At 35.8% G+C, this 20,909-nt stretch overlaps 1 long non-coding RNA gene across 1 annotated transcript in view; it reads left to right on the forward strand.

The window, feature by feature from the left end:
* Positions 1-7,209, forward strand: part of LOC135727339 (uncharacterized) — a 76,888-nt gene extending 69,679 nt beyond the window's left edge. Inside the window, exons 4-5 of the long non-coding RNA XR_012335304.1 lie at positions 4,237-4,686; positions 7,137-7,209. This is a non-coding gene — a long non-coding RNA (uncharacterized lncRNA). The remainder of the gene's footprint in view (positions 1-4,236; positions 4,687-7,136) is intronic.
* The last annotated feature ends 13,700 nt before the right edge of the window (positions 7,210-20,909 follow it).

Below are 20,909 nucleotides of genomic sequence, written 5' to 3' on the forward strand. Positions count from 1 at the left end.
ATTTCAGTCTTAGAAGAAAAAAACACTAAAAGTCAGTGTAATTGAATGTGTTAACATTAAATGTGTTCTTAGTTGGTGACACCACAGAAAATGTGACATTAACTACTCAGCCAAATTTGAATGATATAAACGTCAAGTAAATAAAATAAGTTATCAAAATCTTGAAAAACATGGGGTGTGTCCGTTGTCTGCACTGAAACCACGCCCACTCACGGAAAAGCTAATGTCTCTCTCAGTGCTGGCCCGTGCCTCTTGGGGGCCCTAAGCAGAATTTGTTTGGGGGCCCCCTCCGACCAATTTTTTTTTTTTTATTAAAAAATGAAGAAATTGCAAACATTTATGAAAAGAACAAAGTTGAACATTAAGTAAGGGATAAAATTAGTGTTAGGTACAGAAATCAAATCAAATAAATCATGACACTTTATTGTATGAATTAAATATAATTATAATTTTTTTAGAGCTAAAAAAGTGATTTTCTCTTTGTCTTGGGTTGTTTGATTAACATTAATGACACAGACTTAAGTAGGTTAATTTAGGGGACTGTTTTTTTAAGAGAAGCACGGACCTGGTTTCTGCCTAATCTATACATAAACCTAAGACATAAACAAATGTTTTTATTGGAAAAAGAATACTGTGGAGATCATTTTGTTTGTATGTGCCCTGTCAAGAACAGAAAGATTTTATGTTCACTTGCTTTCTGAAACGTGTTTCTCCACGTGTGCACTACTGAGTGCCCTTAAACGCGTGCGTGCACACACACAGACGTAGGATGAATTACAAACGTTACGTTGTTTTTCAGTACTCTATTGCTCAAATGTATGTTAATGGACTACAGTATGACACACAGTAGCGTAACTCTGTCTAAAGTTTAAACATCAAGTGTTCTGATCTCTGAAAGGCATGGTGAGGAATGGATCACTTCTTGACTGGAGCTGGACTGGACACATTCAACCGCATGTGCATCCAGAAAGCTGCTCACTTTAGCGCCTTTTTGCGGGTTAAATTGTTTAAAATCACTTAAAATGTTTACATTTGCAAGCCTTTGAAACACGTGCAAATGATAAACTTTCCCTATGTAAATTTGCGTTTTAATCCGCGAATCGCATGCGAGCCGAACCGTGGGTCGATCACGGATCAACTGCGATATGTCACACCACTAGCTGCTGCTGCTGCACACATTGACATTAAACATACTGTAAATAATCATGCAAACATACCTTTATCTTGCTCTTTTTTCTCCTCCTCTGTCCTTTTCTTCTTTCTCTTTTCGGCACCAGAGGGATACATCCTTTTTTGTGACGTGGCCATGGCTTATCATTTATTACAGTGAGTGCGTTTACATGCACAGAATAAGCGGATAACTATTAAAAATCTGCTTATTATAGAAAACTGTTTTCATGCGTTTACATGCAAATCAATAAGCCGGCTATGCAGTCAACTGAGTTTACATGGGACTTGGAGAATTATCAGTTTTCTCGCAGGCAGTGACATCACCGCCTATAGTACATAATAGTCGATCAAAAAGCCGACGGCATATCTGTCTTAAGCTGTACTGTTGTATCTCTCCTCGTGTCTGCAGAACCTGTAAATGTAACATGAGCTTCTATTTTCACAGTTTCTCTGCCAACTGCTTTAGTCGAGCGGAGACTTTTATGCGTTACCTTGCGCTTACTTCCGCGTGTGACGTTTATCTTTCATACGCGGAGACATGCGCACATGGACAAAACCGTGAGAAAGCGGGTTAAGGTGTTTACATGCCACGCAAAATCGGCGTAATGAGCAAAAAACTACCTGTGCCGATCGGTTTTTGCTTATGCTGTTTATGGGCTTTCCCCGATTAAAGAAAACCGCTTTACTCGTTTACATGACCCCACGTGTTATCAGTTTATTAAGCATAATCGGCGTAAGACTGTGCATGTAAACGCACTCAGTGACGCGCACTTGCGCGCCGGCACGAATTGTCAATGCACGTGTAGTGTCTATATTGCACATGACTCAAACACTAGCACTGCAGACACACAGCAGTTGTCTGCAAAACAAAATTTTCTTGTCTTGAATAATTAATTAATTCATTTGTATTAATTCATTAATTCATTTATATTACTTGTTTAAGTTATTTAATTGTAAAAAAAAAACGATTGGGGCCCCAAGCACCCCGCTTATGCCTCGGGCCGGCCCTGAAAAATTTGAATGATAAAAAGGGCCAAATAAATAAAATAAGTAATCAAAATCTTCTAAAACAGGCAGGATTCTTTGCTCTCAAATGCTGGGGGCGTGTCCGTTGTCTGCACTGAAACCACGCCCACTGCTGGAAAGCTAACATCTCTCTCAACATTTTTAACTACTGCCAAAACCTGAATAGATGCTCGCAACTGGGTTAGGGGCGGGGCCATCTTCTATGGCTCCAATGTGTCATTGAGCCATTGTTTTAGCTTCGCCTAATTTTCAATAGACTGTTTTACTCCACAATTCAATACTACATAGTTCATAGTCTTTGCAGCATGTTTCAGGAATACATTTGTAACATTTTTTTTAATACGTATATTTTTGCATTTAATAAAGATAGATATCAGAGAACAATGTAACATATTGTATCAATGCATTTTTGGCACCTTTAATCTCAATGTCTAAGAGAAACAACTGAGCAATAAATAAGATATTTGTGTTTGTCTTTCCTATAGAGTAACTTAAATATCTGTTTTGTGTCCGACATATAGCAATAAACATTAACACATATAAAAAAATCTTGACATGTGTTCCTGTAGCTCAGTTGATAAAACATTGTGTTAGCAGAGCATGGGTTCGATCCCCAGGGAACGCACATACTTATAAAAAACCTATAGATTGAATCACTGTAAGCCACTTAAAAGCGTCGACCAATTGCATGAATGTAAAATCCATATCCTTTCCATAAGAGCCAGAAATGAGCGTCTGACACAGGTCTCACACAGACAGCCACAGATTCCTGCTTTATTTTGACCAACCGGTGCTTAATTAAAGCTGCGTAGCTTCTGTTTTCCACGCCATAGTCGAACCCTCGACTCGAGCTTATACAAATGGCAGTCCCTGAGGGACAAATCCAAACTTGGGTGAGATGGCAAGCTGTTCTGCATCACTACAGTAACACCTGGTATTACAGGTTCCGTCTGTCAGTCAACCTGGCCCGATGGGGGGCGAGCGGACCGCAAAAACATTTGTACCTACAAAACTCCTGATAAGCATACTTGTGGGAATAATGGACAGAGAGATGGAGGGGGCCGAGTGAAAATTAGCAAGGTTTAGAGAGTCCTCGCAGGTTAAACAAAAATATTTCTCCCCCCTGCAGCAGTAAATCCTTACATGATTGCAAGAAATGTACCCACTTTCCACCCCTGAGGTCTCGGAAACGCACTCCCCCTAAGGGCAGCAAATCAGCGGTGCACATATGTAGAACATCACGTCTTAAAAAGCACGTTAACAAGCCTTTTGCGGCCTGCGATTCGGATCATGGTTGCGAGCGGATGTTTTCCGAGCTGTCAGTTAGTTCGGATGAGCCCCTTACCTGACATTGTACAGTTACACACGACTGCTTCTCATAACCACAAAAACCTCATCAAGTAGTTGTGTTTTAATTTTGAAGTTTAGATGAAAAGCAGCACTTCATTCCTATATGTATGTAGCTTGGTTATATACAAATGTATGCAGCTACTGTTTTTCAAATACACATTTCTTGCTAATCTGGTTTTGAAAAAGGAAGCTATATTTGCGAGTCTATTAAAAATAAAAATATTATATATTAATAAATATATATTATTATTATTATTATTATTATTATTATTATTATTAAATTAATAATAGTTTTTTTTATAATAAATATTATTATCTACTAGATGGATTGTTTAAACAAATCATAACTCCAGAGATCTCATTCAGCGTTTGCACAGTGCTCCCAAGGGGACGGAGGTCCGAGTTTGGCATGTTCGTTGTGTCCTGAAACAATTCTGTCTTCTGTCAGCCAATCAAAAATGAAAAAGAAAAAAAATCCAAATGTCGCTATAAATAAATATGAAAATAAATCTTTCCAAAAAGCAGCAATATTATAACTTTTTGCTCTATCAGTTTCCCGCCATAGGAAAAAAATACTAAATAACTATGTAATGCTAAAGGCTATAAATAAAAGAAACTATATGAACAAAATAAGTAAATAAATCAAATAAATCCCCACCCTCCTTTCAACATCTCTGCTTGTGTTTTCAGAGGAGATGCGAGGACCGCCCTGCGCTCCTGAGAGACGGGAAGCTCGCTGAGAGCGGCACGCTTCACTACAGAAACACCTGCTTTTGTTAGCTCACTACGCCACTTACCCTCACCCTCAGGGACGTGCCATAGGGAGGGAGGGGACTGAAGAGACACAAAGCAAACAATGTCTCAGAGCTCCATGTCATCTGGAGAAGAATACAGAGCCACGACTGGCTTAGAAATGCTAAAGGTGGGACGCAGGGCAGCGTGCTTAACCGAATACAGACTTCTGGGGTTGTGTACGAAGTCGTCTGTTGCTGTGATGCATCGTTTTCTTTTTTTTCTTTTTTTGACCACATTTTCTTTTCTTTTTTTGACATCGACTCTTTCAAGACACAAACAGCATTAGGGATACGCAGATAAAATTGATGTGCACCAGGCAGTTTTCTTCTCTCTGTTGTGCATTATGTGAGTCGATGCTCCCTCTGTAAATGTGTTACTAATTAACAAATTCATCTGCAAATATATTTTATGTTGTTGGGAGAAAGGAGCTTCATAATGTGATGTGGTTTGGGCTGTAGCGCTCATTCATATTTCACCCAGACCACTGGGGATTGAGTGTCATGAATCCCATAAGAGTCAGAATTAAACGCCATCATCACATTTTTTTGTTTTAGTCAAAGCGGCATATGAACAGTGCATTAGGCATAAAAGAAAGTTCAGCTGTATCGCAGATTTTACAGCGGGACTAAATGTGTGGCGCTCATGATCTCATGAAACCTTTTCTTCTAATAGATTACATGCTTAACATAAGCTAGTATTTGTAGACAACTAATAAATGTGCATACATATAGATTTTTATGTACTTGTATTAAAAAAATGTGGGTAATTTTTTTCATCACACACTTTTTATTTCCACTGGCAGATGCTTTTTTAAAGGGACAGTTCACAACGCAAATTCTGTAATCATTTACTCACTTAAAAAAAACTTGATACATTTCTTTATTCTGCTGAACACAAATGCAGATACTTAAAAAATATATATATGTAACCAAGCAGATGTGGGGCGACATTGACTTTCATAGTAGGAATAAATATACTTTGGAAGTCAATGGTGCCCTACATCGGTTTGGTTACAACTTGATGACAAAATTTTAATTTTTGGTTAAATGATCCCTTTAAGTGAGTTGTGTAATTTCAACCTAAGTATTTCTTGAGAGTCGAACTACTTCCTTTGCACTTATAATACAATGTTCTGCCAATTGAGCTACAGGGACAGATTAGCCTACAAGTGCCCACCACAAAAACTCTTTTAATAATGTCTACAAAAAAAAAACATTAAGATGCACTTTGTTTAACTTACCGAAAGACTGCAAAGAGTGTGCGGAGCTGTAATCTTGAAAAAATGATTTGTTTAACATTATTTGCATTTACATTACATTAACACATATGGTAGATGCTTTTACATTTATTATCAATATTTGTGTAAAACAAACCAACCAAATGTTTTCTCTTATTGCAATGCTTTAAACAACTAAGCTACAGTAGCACAGAGTAAATAATTTGATTTGGTCGCTGAATAATTCTCAAAGTTCCAAACCCTTAAAGGGATAGTGCCATTGACTTCCATAGTAGGAAAAATACAAATATGGAAGTCAATTGTGCTCAAAAACGATTTGGTTACAAACATTTCTCAAAATATCTTCCTCTGTGTTCAGCAGAACAAAGAAATAATACAAGTTTGTACCAATATGAGGGTAAGTAAATGATGACAGGATTTATTTTTGGCTGAACTATCCCTTAAAATGAAAATTCTGTCATAATTTTCTCATCCTCATGTTGTTCTAAACATGTACAGTATGAATTTCTTTTTTCTGATGAACACAAAAGAAGATATTTTGAAAAATTATGGTAAATACACAGCAGATAATGACCATTGACTTCCATAGTAGGAAAAATATTTTGGAAGTATTGTGATAAATGATGAAGAAAATATTTTGATAAATGATGGCAAGCACACAGTTGATTGTACCAATTAAATTCCGTCATATTTTTTGTATTCCTACTATGGAAGTCAATGGTCACTATCTGCTGTGTGTTTACCATCATTTCTCAAAACATCTTCTTTTGTGTTCATCAGAAATTTTTTAATTTTAAGGTGAACAATCCCTTTAAACACTGTGCATAAAGAAGCAGGATGTGATTTTAAAGGAGTATAAAATGACATGTTTTTCCTTTTCTCTCCGAGCCTTATCTCCTTTGTAGAATCAATCTATTATATGAAACCTACATGAAAAGCTTAATTATTGCATCATCAATGAGGAAAGAAGTGTGCTGACAATTGCATTAATCACGTTATCTAAATCATTTCCAATTAACCTACCTGCCATCTTCTACAGAGTCTTGCCAGGCCACCATGAAAGATGCTGTCTCTCAACTTTTAGGAAGCCCTACTGTAGATAAGACTGCACTTAGACATGGGGATCCTTTCCTTTTGATGACTACAAATTTGAGGAATTAGTTTCACATTGATACACGTGTTCATTTAACACTGATTTTTAAGTTCATTTCGATTTTGACGATTTGAACAGTGTATTTGGAAAGCTTGTTTTGCTATCAGAGTAACGTGGGTGGAAAACTTATTGGTTTATAGAGAGAGAGAGAGAGAGAGAGAGGTGCATACCATCTGGTGGTTTGGAGATGTGCACTAATATCATATTAAGCTTATTTTAGCTATATTTATCATACTATCAACATCATTATATATAAAAATGAAACTTTTTCTCATATAACTAATACTATTGCTTCCAGTGCATGTATTTCAAAATAAGAATAAGGAAATTATTGATCAGTCATTTACCAAACTGTGAATAGTAGCTATGGTGTGAATTTCACGTTTTTTATTCATCTTGTTTCAGTGAGGTCATTGAAGCTGTTGGTGATTTCTGAGAAGGAAAAACACAGACTGGAACTTTAAATGTTAATTATAAGGCTGGCAGGAGAACTGAGAGCTTTGCAGCTTAATGATAAATAAAATGCAGCTGTAGTGAACAGTGTGTCTAGACTCTTACTGCCACACTTATCAGAGAGAGAGAGAGAGAGAGAGAGAGAGAGAGAGAGAGGTGCAAGAATGCATTAGTAAAAGTGACATGACATTACAAGTAAGATAGAAAAGACAATCACTTTTGTTTTTGTGTTCTTCATTTACAAAGAATTTACAAAGAATAAAAACTCTTAGCACTTTAATTTTATTAAAAGGGACATATCATGAAAATCTGACTTTTTCTATGTTTAAGTGTTATAATTGGGTCCTCAGTGCTTGTATCAACCTATATGTGAAAAAGTCAAACCTAGTAACTTAGTTTTGGTAAACCATTCTCTGCAAATAGGTCATTCAAATTTGGCTCCCCTTGTGATGTCAGAAGAGGGGATAATACCCTCTAATCTGCACTATCCAACCACAGCACTGCCATTTAGTGCAGAGATCAGCTCATTTGCATTTTAAAGGACACACCCAAACACGACACATTTTTGCTCACACCTACAAAGTGACAATTTTAACATGCTATAATAAATTATCTGTGGTATTTTGAGCTAACGCTTTACATACGTACTCTGTAGACACCAAAGATTTATTCGACATCTTAAAAAGTCTTGTGAAATGTCCCCTTTAACGTATAACTGAATATTTAAACTATATTTTGTTTTGAACAAACTAAAATGCTTTGTTTTATAATGCCTGTACTTTTTAATACCTTAATATTTTGGCCTATCATTATTATGACCAGTGTAAAACAAATTTTGCACCTCAAAGTTGCATGTTACTCTTAAGATCCATGTGCATGCACGTTTATGTGCATCCTCGTGCGACCATCCATTTATTAAACATGATGCAAAAAGCGCACCTTTTTTATGTAAATATATAAAGTAAATGAGTGTTGGGGTATTTATTTATTTATCTCAGACCTCATGGTCTCTCATGGAAAAGGGGAAAAAACAGCCCCGCTCTCTTCTCTTTTTGATGTGTTTGCCTTCACGGCTTCTGAGCGCTCTCTAATTCCATCTGGCCACAACAGAGGCGGTGGAATGGCACGAAAAAGCATTTCCATATGTGCAAATTAGGAGGCTGCCTCCCCAAAACTGCAGCGCCATTCCTCTGAAGTAGATAGCACAGAGGAGAGCTGCCAAGTCCTCTAATGGCAATCAAGGGGAGAGTTCGTATTGGTCTGTGTCTACCTCGGGCTACACTACTTTATTTTCATTCTGTCATTTCAGGTGTTTTATAAATGTCGCAAAAAAGAATGGAACAAAAAGCTTGCATCATTAAATAACTGTATTATGCAAATATTAATATTACGCAACATATGTTTTAGAGATATGATAAAAACTTTTCAGGCTTTGGCTGTACAGTCTGGCAAAAAATGTTAAGTCTTTTTTTTACACTGATCAGTGATTATCAAACAATTTAGTGCCTTGTGTATTCAAATTAGCTTAAACAGTAACTATTAAGATCCCTACAGTGTAGAGTTTACTGGCACTAGGATCATTTTCCCTTTCCAAGAACACTTTTCAATAAATTTTGGGTAATAAAGTAATTGTTTATTTATATATTTACCCTATAAGTACATGTAGTAAATTACAACACACAAAACACTGATGTAAATGCATTCTACCATGGACATGACATGTTTTAATGCATTGGGGTCTCTTAGTTCACATTCCAATGACGAGCTTGTGTTACACCCAAATGTACATCAGTCCTTCGGCTATTTGTTTATGCATCAGTCCCTGCCTTCAATAATATCCTGGAGTGATGCCCTGGACAGAGAAATAAAGATCCAGCTGGCCGCCTCTAGTACTAAAGCATACAGCAAAGGGCATTGTTTTATATAGCATACATGCGCAAACAACATGCAGAAAAACAAAGCTGTGAAATAGTGGGTCTTTGCCAGCGACTGCTTGGATCAGTCTGTCTCTTTTGTTGTAAGGAAGATCATTATGTATTTTTCTGTAAATTATAATAGCCACAGTTGCTATACTTTATAGTCCCTGCTTATAGGGATAGTTAGCAAAAAAATGATTTAGTCGGCCTCAAGTTATTACGAACCTGTTTACATTTGATTTGTTAAACACAGTCGAAGATATTTGTAATTAAGCAGAAACCAGGAGCACCATTGACTTCCATAGTACGAAAACAAAATACTATAGAATTCAGGTTTGGTTTGGTTACAAACGTTGCTCAATATCTTCCTTTGTGTTCACAATTAAATGTATTCAGGTCTGGAACAACTTGAGGGTGAGTAAATGATAACAAAATTCATTATGGGGTGAACTATACCTTTAAGTGATCAATACACATATTTAAAGCATAACATTATGTACATTAAAGTTAAGATGATTTCAGATGGATTTATCTACTGTAAAATTGTATTAGCATGCAGGTGTGCTAGCACAATTTTATTATATAACTAAAAATTCACTTATATATACACAAACAGAGAAGTGACTCCTCTCTAACAGCTGGAGTAAACGTCATACCCCTCCCAAATAATGAAGGGTTGAAATATGTGACAGCTTATTATTTCAAAATTTAGAGCATCTTAGACAGACACATTCATTTTAACATATCAACTAATGTGAATTGCTCACCCCTTGACCTTGGCTTACTGGGAGACTGCTAATATTAGATTAATTTAGAAATTAGTTTTATACATTACGTTTACTGCTTCCATTTTTATGGTCCAGTTACAATCTTACAGATATACTTTAGTACTGTTATAATATTATTACCTAATACATCATCATCACTATCAGGAAATAATTTTAAATACTTCCCTGCACTCAATTTCTGATTCAAAGATATAGTTCGCAATTGGAGTATTACCTAATGCATTATTCTATTAGTAACACATTTGAATGCCTCCATGTACTCTATCCTAGACTATGTACATAATATATGGAGTACTACTTACTAAATTAAAATGAATTAAATGATGAATGTGGCTATTATAGCTTTTATAGATCCAACATGAGAAACCTACTCATCTGTTGAACTACTCCATCATGCGCACACATTTAGTTAACTAAATGAAGACCCACCATAAAGTTTAGAGGTTTTAATGTAAAGCTAATAACAAATGTTCTAACAAACCTAAACGTAATCCTAAATGTATTTTTTTATAAATAAAGCATATTAAACTTAAAGGATTAATGTACTCAAATAGTTCACTTGTAACTATATACTGTGTACCTAGTGAACCAAAATTATACATTTGTGAGAGAAAAAGCTTTATATTATTTGCTTATTTAGTGACCGATAAGTTGCACATCCATGAAAATGCACATATCAGTGTGATTTGTTAAGTTGAAGTAAAACAAAAACTTATGTTGATATGATGTTTTTCACTGTAAAAAATTTGCAGCATTTTTGCCAAATATTTTTATGGAACCCCTACGGGGACATGGAGCAAAAATTTAATAAAGTTTAGTTTTTGTGCACACGTGAAACTATCGCGTGCGCACTTGAAACTATCCAGTTTAGTTTCATGTGCGCAAGTGAAACTATCGCATGCTCACGTGAAACGTTCGCGTGCTCACGTGAAACTAAAATTTGCAAAAACAATTCTGCACATGAAGGTTTCACGTGAGCACATGAAAGTTTCACGTGAGCTCATGAAACTAAACTTTAGATTTTTTTTATTCCAATGTCACCTTAGGGGCTTGGTATATTTTTATGTTACTTTAACTTAAAAAAATAGGTTAAACAATTTAAACTTCAATATATAAGTTATGTCAACGGTTTTAAGACAAAACTTAAAATAGTAGGTTAAATTGACTTGCAAAACAAAAAAGTGAATGGAGTCATTTTGGTTAATAATGGATGAATGTGCTTTTTTGGAGCTTTGCCATGTTGACCAGATATAAAAGAAGATATCATAATGGCATTTTAATTTAAATAATTAGTTTGTGCTCAAATTAAGAAACAAACTCATATACATTTAAGGCATAGGGGTGTGAGTAAATGATGAGAGATTTTTTATGTTTGTGTCAGATATTAACTTAAAACAAACTAATCCCTCAAGTACTATAAACACACTAGTTTTTATATATTTCTGTTGATATCTCTGATTAATTTTAGTAATAATACATTTCAGCTTAGAAATTTGATATAATAATTAATGTTTCTACTTCCTCTAACATGGGAAGTCACATTACAGTACTATTAAATGCATGTTTACTACGTTTTATAAAAGTGACTTTTTGCATTTGCATTGTGCACTCCAATGTCTAAACGTACAGAAAACTGAGCATCTAAATGCTGTATGTATATACTGTAGTAATCACCAATAAATGGTACAGAAACAGCCATCCAGCCAGTTTCGTGACACGCGTCTTTAATGCAAGTTTTACTCCCCACACGCGGCGATCTCATTCACGTCACTGTCTATATGTCACTTTCGGTGGGATGCGTAACAGGGAAAATTTCACTTTATTTGTACAGTCGGATGCCAGGAAACCCGTAGACGCTAAACACGAGAACTCACTCGCAGAGCAAGAGAAAAAGGAAAAAAAAGTCACTTGATTGGTGACAAAACATAACGAGAAGTGGCTGCAGGGTGCCTGCCGAACCCTTGCTGTCTCAGAGTGGTGTGAATCGACCCCATCTGGTTTCATCTCACATCCCCACTCAAGATGGTGCCTTTCCTGCAAAAGCCATAATAGTATATAGATATGAGAGACAAAATATCCCTGCCAGAGTCCCTGGTGACTTAAATCAGTATGGGATCTCTCTAGAGCTCTGTTTGTTCCCTGGCCAGAATTGCAGTACACTTTAAGTAGTCCAATTTAACGTGAGAAACCGCGGGCAGTGTGCTCCCGGGGAAAGAGAAAAGTCTCTGTCCATCTGTGGCTTTGCTTGCCGTAGGGGCAGCTTCGATAGGAAGTGTCGGCGAGGTTTATGGGATTTATTTGTTTTTGCTAGGATCGGCGCAAATAATTTGAAGCGGAGAGTCGGAATTATATGGTTTACCTAACCCGAGTGCTTTAATGTGCTGATGTTTCATGTGTTTGGTGGTTCAGAACTGATTTTTAAAGTCTGCCAATAGGTCACTGTTCAAAAGGCAGTTTGTGTTTGTTAATCTCTATACGACTCATAACTCATTGCGTGTATGTCATTTCCTTGATTACGTAAACAGGAGAGAGAAAAAACAGACCTGGCGTTGATGAGTAACAGAACAGGAATAAGGTTATTGATGAAGACCACCATGAAAATGATGCTGAGGTGGAGGAGGAGGAGGAGGAGAGAGAGACTTTGAGAAAGATGTGTGAATGGTACGTGGCCTTCTGCAAATATACAAATCACTCTTTTGCACAAATGTGAAAAAAAATGACGAAATGAGCAGTATTTTATAGATTTAAAAAATCACAGTGACCATAATAGTCATTATAGTCCCATAATGACTTTTGAGACCCAGAGTTCTTGCCTCGGTAATCATAAAACTTTATTTGCAAAGAGCAACCAGGTCCCGGTCAGCCTGGTTTGACACTTTCAGGAGATTATGTAATAGTCTACACTGCTTGTATGTAATATGATAATGAAATAAAACCAACTAGATTTTCGCTTCTTGCATGAAACACCATTTGCAAGGCAGTGCTAGATGGGTGGTAATATTTTGGATAAGTTGGCGCTAAGATAAGTTTTAATTGCATTATAAAATAGCTACATTTCCAAGAAATAATGGTTCCAAATATTTGTCATTCTGTGGTTCCTTAAATATCCAGATAACCTTTTTGTTGCACAAAAGGCTCTTAGTAGTGGATTAAAGTTTCTACCAGCTGTAAGAAAGAAATGGATCATTTAGGATCTTTGACTACTTTTTTTTGGTGAACCAAAAATGCACTCTCAGAAGAAAAGAGACAAAAGTTGTCAATGGGACGGAACATTTTAAACAGTGTGTACCTCTAATTTGCACCTTTTAGGCACAAAAGTGTACTTTAAGTGTACCAAATCATCTACAATACAAAGTGTCTGTGTGCAATTACATAAATAATTTTAATACTTAAAGGTGTCAAAGAATGCATTACAAATAATGCGTTAAATTGTTCTCTGATATCTACATGGAACATATGTGATTTTATTTTAGTGCAAAAATTATCTAAACGATTTAACATGTCCATTAACAACCCTAGGATTTGCCTTTAGAATGAAATGGTCTATTATGACCTTATTTGAAAGGGTCATGAATAATAATGTTGAGCTCTGCTCTGATTGGCTGTTTCACGGAGCAGCTCCTTCACTAGCTCCGTGTGTGTGTGTGTGTGTGTGTAAACAGTCCTTATGTTTGAGCCTGTATCAGACAGAATTTGAGGAAAAAACATTTGGTTTGGATATTTTTAATGAGCGTTTCTCTGTAGTAAGTTTCTGATTTTTTTTAGTATGGACGTGCAAAATGTAACTGTAACGTCAATAGTAGAGCTGCAGCCTAAATACTAGCATTAATTAGCATATAGCACTAACTCAGCAGTCACAACTTTGTTTTCAGCAACATAATTCTTAAATTGAATGTATAATTTAGTGTTAAGGATGTACATTTAGACCAGGGGTCTCCAACCTTTTTGTGAGCAAGAGCTACCACAATGGATAAAACAATGTGGAGGACAACTTTTGATATGTATCTGCTCAAAACGCTTTTGTTCTACTTGTTGATTTTATTTTATTTTATTTTATTTTATTTTATTTTATTTTATTTTATTTTATTTTATTTTATTTTATTTTATTTTATTTTACTTATCATTGTTTAAAATTTTAACATACATCAATAAAGCCAAGCTAATATAAAAATATGTTATTAATAAATATTACAATTAAGATTATTAATAGAATCCGCTTTGCGGGCACCTCACAGACTCGGTTGTCACCATGTTGGAGACCTCTGATCTAGACTGTAACATCACAGTCAGTGTTATGTTGAGATTGACCTGTTTTCCAGCAGTCTTCTGCATGCATGATGTTTACATTAAAGAGGAAAGAATCGTGGTTGAGGCACATGATATGTCATTACCATGTACAGAACTCTTATTATTTATCTATGCCAATAGGTATATACAGTTTTACAATCTATGGCACCTTTAAGGTTATACTTAAGGTCAAAACAACTTTCAATCAGAATGTTTAAATGATATAAGCATTGTTGTGCTTTGGAAAGTGCTTTTAATTGGTTGGTTGGTTGGTTCTTAACTTGCATAGTATAATGATTTACTGCAGGTTGGTGATGGCTCTATTTGTGTAGATAAATTAAACTTGTTGAGGATTTTAAGCTCTTGTTTATTTTTCTACTTTATGTTTATTCGTTTTACTTGAAATAGACTCAGTATTGGTTAAACACACACTGATCTACTTATACAAATGTCACATTTATTGTATGTAAACATACAGGAGGTTACTGATTTCGGTCACACTTTATTTTACGGTATCACTGTTACAGTGTAATTATACTTTTAAGTACTAAGTAATAATCATTAATAACATGTACTTACTATAGGGTTGGGGTTAGGATTAGGGTTTGGTTTAGGGTTAGTTGCATGTAATTATGCATAATTAAAGGCGGAGTCCACGATGTTTGAAAAACGGTTTGGAAAAGGAGACGGGCCGACTACCAAAACACACTTATAGCCAATCAAATCAAATCAAATGCCGGGTTGCGTATGTGTGGGGCGGGTCTATCAACAGAAGGTCCAGATTCTATTGGGGTAGGGGCGTGTTTGTTTAGGCGATTTCAAATATCAACACTGGCTTTCAAACATCATGGACTCCGCCTTTAACTGTTATTACTATAATAATTACATGTAACATGTGTAATAAAAATACCGTAAAATAAAGTGTTACCCTGATTTCTATCTCACGGTGTGTTTTTACTTAAATTGTGTACTCTAAGGTTTAAAAGGGATGTGTTACAATAAGTGTTATCTCTTGCATCAAACTCTATGTCATAACTATTCATTATTTAAGTAGCACTGATCCAGGAAGCCCCGCCCATAGTGAAATCTCATTGGTCCACAATCCCATTTCACATTACATTAATCTGTAATCATCTTCACACATTTGGAGTGCACAGTGTATATGAGGATTTTGGTTCCAAAACGCAATAAATCCATTTTGACTAATTTCAGTAAAAATTTGTTTTTATACCAAGAAAGTGACAAGATGAAAACCACAATTTTCTGTTACAAACTTTCACATAGCATCTTTAGGTCATAATACCATTAAAAATTCAAATCCATAATTTAATTTTCCAAGATTTATTATAATAACTGATTATTTTTTTCTGCAAAAAAGCAAGTTTTTTTTTCAAAATGTTATAAATCTATTGAATCAATATATAAAGGTGCATGCATCTTTGCCATCTAATATTCATTTAGTTGACTACACTGATTAAAAAAAACATTAATGGCATTAATCAAAACACTTTCTTAACATTAAGAACACTTATAGTCTTGTGTCACTCTCTCAGGGTTTTGTTTATGAAGTATGGCCAGCTAAATACTGTACACATATCATACTATACTAATGGAAATGAAAGCTAATAGTGTACAGCATTATGTTATATAATGTATATTATATTGTCATTGCTGTCTTCCTTGGGACATCATCACTGGACTTTTTGACAGTGATCAGCTGTAAAATTTTTGGGTCCTACTTGATTAACAAGGCAGAAAACTATTGCCTAACCCTGTTACTCTACATTACTCTTTAACTTTGAGTTAAGAATATCAGCCACCTCCATCAGTGATGTCTGTGAGGAACAGAAGACCCTGCAGGTTCAAATGAACTGTTTTAGTTAGACAGAGAGAGAGAGAGAGAGAGAGAGAGAGAGAGAGAGAGAGAGAGAGAGAGAGATTGGTAGTGTATTCCTGGCTCCATGCTCTGTGTGAGGTGTTAACCAAGTGAGAAGCACGGGGACTCGCCGGGCGCCTGGCCCGCCTCCACGCACACCCACCACTTCATATCTTCATCTGATGTGTCAATCCCAAGACTGGCCTGGCAGGAGAGAGTGAGGAAAGGGTCACTAGAGATCACAGATGCCACCCTCTCTCTCTCTCTCTCTCTCTCTCTCTCTCTCTCTCTCTCTCTCTCTCTCTCTCTCTCTTTCTTTCTGTGTTATTTTTTTCTCTCTTAGTTTGGGTAGAATCAAACAGAGTTGAAAAACAAGCTCTTTTAACTTTGGAGACCTTTTGGAAAACTAAACTAAATGCTGTGGGTGTGCAGTATGAGGTGCGGTGTTGAAGATCTTATTGATCGTACATGCCGCATTAGTATAGTAGCTCATTATGAGATGAGATTTGTAAGTATAAAATATCTCCGAGCTGTGGGTCAGGTGAGCCTCCATGGTATTGAGAAACTGTGTGCCAGATTTACGCTCTAACAATACAATAACTTCCATTATGGTACCAATTTCATAAAATAGATAAATAACTCACTGGAAAAAAAAACATGAATATTTTCTTCCCACCAGCAGTCGCTAAGTAGTAAGACATCTCTCTGTCCTTTAAAGCAATGATATGAGTAATAACAGTAATGATGTCTAACGTGGGAGGAGATGGTTAGCACAGTCGCAGAAAATAATGAGTTTTAATGCCAATGCTAATGGGCAAAAAATAGATCCCCCCTTTCAAAGGAAGTGAAACGTTTAAGACTCTCATTCAGCGGTACCCTTGTGATAATAGCCACGCTACCACATGTCGCTGTCTTAAAGAAGCAAGAAGAAAAAAATTACACTTGTTAGACTTCTTAGCACGCCTTGCGTGTTTTGAATCCGAGGACTCGGTTGTTCTGTTTTCACCATCTGTTTGGCATCATTACGGGACAAATCAATACTAAAATATTTGAAATTGTCATAATTTTAGGAAACCTACGCCACCTGTGCAAGCAGTGAAGTTGCTTTGTGTTACTTTCTCGATGTTCTTTCCCTTTTACAACTCTTCCTGAAGTTTTTAATTTAAATGAATTATTGTGATTTTTCTATCCTGTTAAAAAAATAATGGTCCAAATATGTATCCCAGCTGTCAATGGGGCAGGACCTTTTAAGGTAACCATAAGGTACAGATATGCATCTATCTATCTATCTATCTATCTATCTATCTATCTATCTATCTATCTATCTATCTATCTATCTATCTATCTATCTATCTATCTATCTATCTATCTATCTAGGAAAGGTGCTTGGTGCTTTCTAAACTGTCCTTCAAGATCATTAAGGACATCTAGGTCAAGTTTCTCAAACTTGTGGCTGGAACTTGAACTTAAAGGAAACATCACAGTTTTTCAATATTTTCCTATGTTCTTACATCAACTTAGACAAATGAATACATACCTACCTTTTTTAAATGTGTGCACTTAATCTTTGTACAGAGCCTCGTGAATGTGTTAGCATTTAGCCTAGCCCCATTCATTCCTATGGTTCCAAACAAGGATGAATTTAGAAGCCACTAAACACTTCCATGTTTTCCTTATTTAAAGACTGTTACGTGAGTAGTTACACGAGTAAGTATGGTGGCACAAAATAAAACTTTTGTTTGGAGCCATAGGAATGAATGGGGCTAGGCTAAATGTAAACACATTCAAGAAGCGCTGTATAAAGATTAAGTGCACACATTAAAAAAGATAAGTATGTATTAATTCATCTAAGTTGAGGTAAGAACATAGTAAAACATTGAAAAACGGTGGTGTGTTCCTTTAAAACATTATTTGGTGGCAGAAAGCCCCTCTGGGAGGCTTGTATCAAACACTACTTTCCTCTTTTATCCTCTAAGTGGCCTGCTCGTGTTCATACTCTTTCCGAAATGCTTCTTCCTATTAAACACATCACTTCAGCCGTGGGTTTTATAAATAATGAATGATTTGATTTTGTCTAAATAAGTCTTGCAAAACTGAAAAAATAGACAAATGTAGTGGAATGATGTGTATGTACATGGATTACAAGATTGTGAGTTTAGCAAAAAAATAAAAAAATAAATGCTTTGATGATACTCTCTTAATAATTACCATTGGATATTATTACTAGTCTTTGCATAGTTTGTGATTAAGCATGTTTTTATTGACATTTGATTGTATTGTACCTTAGTTCTTCTCCATTTCATGTTGGGAAAAGGATTACCCTGTCCAGGATTATCTTGCAAGATGACCACTCTCAGGGTTTTGTTTATGAAGTATGGCCAGCTAAATACTGTACACATATTATACTATACTGATGGAAATGAAAGCTAATAGTGTAGCTCGGTTGGTAGCATTATGTTAGCAGTGCAATTATTATAAGTTCGATACTAGGGAACACACATACTAATAAAAATGTATACTTCAAATGCACTATACGTTGCTTTGGATAAAAATGCATAAAAATGTAGGAATCTGATTGCCTGTGACAATGGTCCATTTAACATATTTGTTTCCAGAATGCTGTGGTTGACCAATCACAATGAAGAATTCCACAGAGCCATATATTAATATATATGCATAAAAATTATTTGCATACTTAAGTTATAAATTAATAAAAAATGGGAGCTGTTTAGCTTAGAGGTGAGGTGAATGCCAACATACTGTAGTTTCAAGGTCACGTCAACTAAAATGACAGGTCGCAGATGTCTTTGGAAATGGAAAGTGTCGTCTTGAAAACAGCACAACAGGCTGTCCTTCTTCACCTCATTCCTGAGGTGTTACCCCACGGAAAAGGAATGAAGTTTCTCCTTCCGCAACGTACCCCATGTGGTGTCAACCTTACTTATGTGTGAACCAGTATGCTAATCAAATTCAGGTCATTATTTCATTACAAACAAGACAGGAATGGTGCCCAATGCCACCTATTAACCTTCGGTATGTTTAGAAATTAGGTATTGTGGGAGTTTTGGTCCCCTTGTGTCTTCATTACAGTTTATCTTCTAGCTTATAGTTCTTTGCTGTATAATTCGCCTTGTGGAGATACAGACACGGTTTAGAAGTAAAAGGCCTTGAGTGACATTGGTCTCAGTTTTGCATTAAATATTATTTATAAACTGTCATTTTATTGTCAGTGTCAGTCATTGTCTTGAACCTGTTAATGGAGCTGATTCCTTTCCAATGACCAAATATGATTTGTTCGCTGAACTGTAAACTGCAATTGGAGCTTACAGTAATTTACGCTTACTGTACAACGGTTACATTTAGATATTTGGCAGACATTTTTATTCAAAGTGACTTACAGTTTATTATGGGATTTAAACTCATGACCTTGGCATTGTTAGCTGCGTGCACTAACAGCTGAGCTACAAGCTTTTTTGGCTGCTGTAGTTTCTCACATAGGCTATGTTTTCTTATACTCAAGGGTTTTGTAGAAATTTTATACAGTAATAGATATTTTTGGCCATTTAGAGCGATGACTTTAAACCAGACTTATATTTGTATTTCTAGAGTTTTCCAGTGTTTGTACTTCCATTTCACTTTCCAGACTTTCCTGCTTTTCTTCCGGTCTTGTTTGGTAGAAGATTAGTTCGGGGTTTACGTCAATCTTTCTGTATTTGAGCGGATACGGTAGCTTTTCTAATGCGTAAGTCAAGATATAGCAAAAGGTCACAGACCAGCAAGCCGCTTCACTTTTTTGATACTTTTGTTTTTAGAAATCCCGGATCATCATTTACATTTTAAAATCTGCATTTTTCATATAGATTGCGTCATTTTCTAATTTTAATATCAATGTTATTTCCCATGACACCTTTTGTCTTATTATACATTATGAATTTCCCCCTCTCCCTCTCTTCTTTTCTCTCCTGTAATCCCTATGCCTACACCGCGCTTATGAGCTGAAATATTTTATCAGGTGGAGGCCGCAGTCAAAGTTATCATTTTAATCTTATTTCAATAAAAAAAATAATCTCTCTTCTCCTGGGTTTGACAGCAGCTAATGGTTTTTGGTTATCGTAAAGGAAACTTTGAAGACTGTGACTGGGAAAAAAAGTAAAGTCTGTTGTGTATTTTTTCCAAAGCTTATTCATAAAACATGAGTCAGAAGTGATACAGGTAGGATATTTGAAGTAAGACCCAGGCAAATAAGCATGACTATGGGTGACATTCTGTTGGGTCATTCTCGCCACAACCCACAGGGCTTTACATGGCAGCATGAAAACAGATTAGCTTGACTTGCTACATATTGGATAAAGTACAAAGTATATTCGCTCCAAGCTGTTGTTTATATTGGCCGGTCAGTGGATGTATTTCTGGAATATATAAGCGTATACAATACGCTGTTTGCGCAATGGGGTGGTACCTTTTCAAAAAGTACACATTTGTGCCTAAAGCGTGCATAAACGTACGTTGGTACATATTAGGACATGTTTAACCTGGAAAACCAAAGAACCCTTCTCTTAGCATCAATTAACATTGGCCAAATTTGACCCCGTGGGTTTTCCAGGGTTAAAGGTTACAATCACAGTGACAACTTTGGTAAATTTTTATAACAGTGCAATACTGTAGGACCCCATAAATGACTGATTCAGAAGTTAATATAGGCAGCAACATATAGAACCGTTTGTATTTTATTTTATTTTATTTGTAAGTTGATGTTTGCATTTTTCATACAATAGTTTTAACGATAAATAAAATCGGATAAAAAATATTATATTTAATATATATTTAAACTATATTAACTCTAGTAAAATATTTATTT

Source organism: Paramisgurnus dabryanus, chromosome 17 (assembly GCF_030506205.2).
Source record: "Paramisgurnus dabryanus chromosome 17, PD_genome_1.1, whole genome shotgun sequence".
Taxonomy (NCBI): domain Eukaryota; kingdom Metazoa; phylum Chordata; class Actinopteri; order Cypriniformes; family Cobitidae; genus Paramisgurnus; species Paramisgurnus dabryanus.